Below are 5,958 nucleotides of genomic sequence, written 5' to 3' on the forward strand. Positions count from 1 at the left end.
GTCTAGAACACTTACCCCAAGTTGTGTGTAAAAATTCCTCTCCAACATCGCCCAAAACGAGCTCCAAAATCCGAAAATGGTAAAAACTCACGAACCCTTGAACTTAAAGGATTCTGTCTAGTCAATCCGCACCTGCGGACAAGAGGTCACACTTGCGACTCCCGCTTTTGCAAAAAAAAATGGGCGCATTTGCGAGCCAGGCCACTTCTGCAAAGATCCAAGCGTGGATGCGACTCCGCATCTGCGGATAAAAATTCCGCACCTGCGCTGCCCGACTTCCTCACCATTTTCTGCTTCTGCGCCATCCCTTCGCACATACGGCCTTGCAGATGCAGGCAAATTCTTCGCACCTGCGAGCAATGCCCAGTTCCATTCTTGGCCACTTCTGCGACTGGTTTCGCGCACATGCGGCTTCGCACCTGCGATCAAAAACTTCGCAGGTGCGATCACATAAGTAGGCAGCAATCCCAGCATTTTCTTAAGTCCGAATTTGATCCGTTAACCATCTGAAACTCACCCGAGGCCCCCGGGACCTCAACCAAATATGCCAACAAGTCCCATAACATAATACGGACCTACTCGAGGCCTCAAATCACACCTAACAATATCGAAATGACGAATCACACCTCAATTAAAATCAATGAACTTTGAACTTTCAAATTCTATATCTTGTGCCGAAACATATCAAATCAATTCGGAATGACTTCAAATTTTGGACACAAGTCATAAATGAAATAACAGAGGTATTCAAATTTTCAGAACTATATTCCGACCTCGATATCAAAAAGTCAACCCCCTGGTCAAACTTCCCAAAAATTCAACTTTCGGTATTTTAAGTCAAATTCTACTACGGACCTCCAAATAATTTTTCGAACATGCTCCTAAGTCCAAAATCACCATACGAAGTTATTGAAATCATCAGACTTCAAATCCGAGATCGTTTACACATATATCCACATCCAGACAACTTTTCTAACTTAAAGTTTTTCAATTATGAGGCTAAGTGCCTAATTTCATTCTGAATTCCTTTCGGACATGTTCCAACTAACCCGGTAAGTCATAAAACAAATGTGAAGCATAAATTGAGCAGTAAATGGGGGAAACGGGGCTGTAATACTCAAAATGACCGGCCGAGTCGTTACCGTCGGCTTGCCTAGTATTGAAATAGCCGCCATCACGACGGGTGAGATTTTGGGCCGTAACAGAATCAAATTGTTTTTAACTCCGAAAATTCATAACATAAACAAAAGAGGAAAGTTTATTTTCAAGAATCCTCAAACTCATATTAGAATAAGAAAATGCTAATTACATCTTAATTTGGTAGAAAAACGTTGGAACATCTTGGTCTACTAAATGCTGCTTCTAGTTTTGTATTCTACTGCAATTTCACTTACTTGAAGGAGATGTATGAATAATTATATCTCAATTATATAAGTCTCATGATCGTTTTGTTTAGATAATTAATTTTAAAAGTCCAAAATTAAGATTTCATACTCAATTCAAATAAGGAAAAAATTAATAAATAAAATTTTAATTAATTTCAAAGTTTTAGATATTAGTAAACATTAACATGTAAGGTTTTATAGTTATGTTACCTAGTTCAAATAAAAAAAGGTTTACACAAGGTAACATTTTAGTCAATTTATTATGATTTTAATATTAAAAAAAGATTTAATAACTAAAATTTTAGTCGATTTCAAAGTTTTAAATAATAGGATAATAAATAAATTGCAGATTCTTCATATAGCTTCACTTTTAGAAGAATCAATGGTAGTACTTATTTTCGTACAAACAAAAAAGTAGTAGTTGTTCAATTCATTCTTTTAATCACGCGTAGTTTTGTATGCCATTATAATTTGAATATCTAAAAGATATTTCAACATCAAGTTAGATCTTATATGTGGTGCTAAATATTAGGACTTTGATTTATACAAGGAAAAAATATAGTTGATTCTAATGTCTAAATATTAGTACTTCCTACATAATAATTCAAATATGGAAAGTTTTAATAAATAAAATTTTTAATTAATTTAAAGTCTTAAATATTATGAATAATGTTTAAATGATAATTTTATCTAGTGTGAACTTTTTCTTAAAAGGGCGAAAAGACGAACGATATTTTGATACTTCTAGTTTTTAATATAGTATAGACAGATTAACAAAATTTTAATGGACTGATAATAAGATGTTGTACCTATTCAATAAGAACTTTCTAATTTTTAAAAATGAAATAAAGAAGGACTTTCTAATTGAAACTTTATTGCAAATCGTTCCTTACTTAGTAAGTTAGTAGTCAAGTATGGATTTGAAAGTCGTTTTTTCTAATTTACATTGATATTTGAATCCTTCCCTAGTTAGTATTCAAATAAAGTCTTTTGATTTTAAAATCCAATGAAGATAGGACTTAAATATCCAGATAAGGAAAAAATTATTAATAAAAAATTTATTTGATTTTAAAGTCCTAAGTATTAGGAGGATAATTTAAATTACAATTTAGTCTAATGTGGAATCTGTATTTAAAGGGTAAAAAAGGCGAACAATATTTCGCTAAGGGCTTTCGTGCTTTTAATATAGTATAGATAGATCCACTAATAGATAGATAAATATGACTCTTTTTTATTTCGTATGGCATGTAGTTTAATATGAAGTAAGTTGTTAAATAATTTGGCAGGCAACCTATTTTATTTGCTTTTTTGGAGATTTTATTCTTGTCAAGGCAAGTTATTTAAGAACATGCCATAAAAAAGTAACTACTTTTTTTTCCATGTTGTCTATATAAGGAGTACATGCATTCTCTAGTGCCTCAAACAAGTCACTTTATTTTTCAAAATGAAGAACTGTAACTTTCTTCCTATACTCTCCATGCTAGTACTTTTGCTAAGTCTAGTTTCCCTTTCTATAGGTAAACGTTCAATCTTTTTATCTTCCATTTCTATGTCTTTCTTTTTAGAATCTTTTTATTTCAATTATTTTTTGTTTGCCATATCCTGTTTGTTTGTTGGCTTTTCTTTTTCAAACCTTGTTATTTTTATTGGTTTTTCCCCTTCATTTTTGGTGTTTGTGTCACCACTTGTACTAATAGTCTAAAACAAAAGATTCTATAATAAGTTGATTTACACAAATGTCCCCTTTTAGGTTACTGTCTGAATTTTATTTCTATTATAAAAAGTTTTGTAAATATAACCCGTTAGAAATTACTCCTTTCCGGACAACATTAGACTTAGGTCTAATATTTTCTTGTATAATTATAATTTTGCTCACAAAACATTAGATTGTTGTATAATGTTTGCAATAACTTACAAGATTTTAGATCAGTTTGCTCAAAAAGTATCTTTCGACCATGGTCTAAAAAATTCATCAGTTACAAGAGAAATAATAAAAAAAAAAGACCATTTACTGAACAACTGATACAAATAGCGACAAATTACACTCTACAATATCAAATATTACATGAGAAGTTTTGATTAAAAAATATTATTGTATGCTTTAAATACTAGTCAATAATGTTTTTCTTTATTTCTTTGATCGTAGGACAACAAAAATTATGTCCAGTTAGCTTTGGAAAAATTCATGATTGTGGCAATACTGGTAGTCAAGACTGTGTCACTGCTTCAGCCAGGCTATTCCCACCAAGTGCTATGGTTCAGAATTGTGAATGTGGTCCACGTGAAATACCAGATCACAGTGTTTGTCGTTGTCAAATTATTTGCAGATCTCCTCCACCACCACAATCGAATTAATAACTTGTCACTGCAATATATGCAGTCCATTTCAATTTTATTTTTTAATACTTGGATCTGAAATGGAGTTTATTAGTTCAGAGAGTAGTGATTCGTAGTCTAGATATCTGTAATCCAACTATAAAATAACTATCATTTTGAAAGAGTTTTCTACAATTCAATATTATATAGTTTATCCAATATGACACAAATGATATATTAGTCTAAACCTATTTTTGGATTCGAATTCTTTTTTCTATTTAAATACATGACCAATCTTGTGTTATTCGGTTTTAAAAAAAATACTAGTCTATGCGTATGCGCATTGTACGTGCAACCCTATTAGCAAGGAAGCCAAGGCCAATTTGGGCAATACATTATAATTTTCAGATTAAATCCCTGCTTTCCAATCTATTCTCTTTATCTTTTTAACCATTTGATATTCAAATTCCATTAATTCGCATTTGCCTCGGTAAAATTACTACGGAGGTAATTTGTCACGATCCAAAATCCAACTGCCATGATGACACCTAACCTTATCCGCTACGTAAGTCAAATAACAACAATCCGATTCAATTAATATTTAACTGACCCTAATACACTCCCAAGGACTGATAGTACAAATCATGAACTTCTAAGAATAGAATTTACAAAGTTGGTGTGAAATAAAAATACGTCATCTGTCTGAAATATATATGAACAGATTTAAAATTCTCAAACTACCACAAACAAGAGGCAGCAATGACTAGAACGCAGGTACATCTTCAGATCCAGCTCTCGCCGTACGCAGCTACATCAGCATCCAAAATCTGCACGCAAGGTGCAGAAGTGTAGTATGAGTACAACCGACCCCATGTACTCCATAAGTAACAAGACTAACCTTCGGGCTGAAAGTAGTGACGAGCTCAACAGGTATAGTCCAATATAAAAATAACAGTACATAAATATAGGCATGCTTTCAAGTTCAACATTTAAGTTCACTGCAAGTAAAATAGCTCAATTCTGACTAATATGAGGAATATGACATCTCTATATCTACATGCCAATGTACATACTGTATGTGATGCACTTCAGTGGAAATCTCGTATACTGAAATCTCAAAATACTCAATCACTCAGTACTGTATATGGCCAATCCAGCCCAGGGAAGATCCATCCCATATATATGTACACATCGACTGATAGTCAGTCACTCAGTACTGTATAAGGCCAATCCAACCCAGGAGTAAAATTATCCCAAAATAAAAATGACTCGGACAAGATTCATGTCCAGGGAAATTCATCACAATTATAAATAAATAAGGTAAGTCCATACCCTCGGAAGTGCATCCCGAATATAAATCATCTACGCTCATTGTGGGGGGTGCAGACTCCGGAGGGGCTCCTTCAGCACAAGCATGATATAAAGCCGATATGACCTGTTGCAGGGGGAAGCCCGGATCCATATAATAATAAAGCTGATATGGCCAGCTGCAGGCGGGCAACCCCGATCCATATAATAATAAAGTCGATATGGCCAGCTGCAGGCGGGCAGCCCCGATCCATATAATAATAAAACCGATATGGCCTACTGCAGGCAGGCAACTCGATCCCATAAATATCCTCACAATGGATGAATATGACTGAGTATGTAATGTACATTTTAAACAATTAGTTCAACAACAACACGACTCTATGGGTCCCAAAATATCGGCACGTAGCCTAAACATGATCTTTAATACGAGCCTCAGCTCAATTTCTCTAATACGTGGAGAATATTAGGGTAATAATATGATTCTTTAATTTTACAACTCCACAAAATTTATTTAAGTCACAATTTCTATGGTGCACGCCCACACGCCCGTCACCTAGTATGTGCGTCACCTTTATACAATTCACATAACACGTAATTCAGGGATTTATACCCTCAGAACCAAGTTTAGAAATGTTACTTACCTCGAACAGGCCGAATCCAATGTCGAGCAAGATAAGCAATACTCCAGAAATTCTATTCCGCGTATATCAACCTCTATACGCCTTCCTATCTCCTCAACTCAAGCCAAACGATTTGTATCTATTCAAACAATGTGCAAATTAATCCCAATTTACTCTAATGCTTACAATTTAATAATTTATAAAAAATTTCAACTACACTCGAAAAGTCGGCAGTAGGGCCCACGTCTCGAAATCCGACAAAACTAATAAAATCCGAGAACCTATTCAATTACGAGTCCAACCATACTAGTTTCACTCAAATCCAA

At 33.9% G+C, this 5,958-nt stretch overlaps 1 long non-coding RNA gene across 1 annotated transcript; it reads left to right on the top strand.

Moving 5' to 3' along the window:
• The first annotated feature begins 2,815 nt into the window (after positions 1 to 2,815).
• On the top strand, positions 2,816 to 3,920 carry LOC108944485 (uncharacterized). Its single transcript, XR_001968530.3, has 2 exons — positions 2,816 to 2,902; positions 3,532 to 3,920. It is a non-coding gene; the product is annotated as an uncharacterized lncRNA (long non-coding RNA).
• Positions 3,921 to 5,958: the final 2,038 nt, after the last annotated feature.

This window comes from Nicotiana tomentosiformis, chromosome 10, assembly GCF_000390325.3.
Source record: "Nicotiana tomentosiformis chromosome 10, ASM39032v3, whole genome shotgun sequence".
Taxonomy (NCBI): domain Eukaryota; kingdom Viridiplantae; phylum Streptophyta; class Magnoliopsida; order Solanales; family Solanaceae; genus Nicotiana; species Nicotiana tomentosiformis.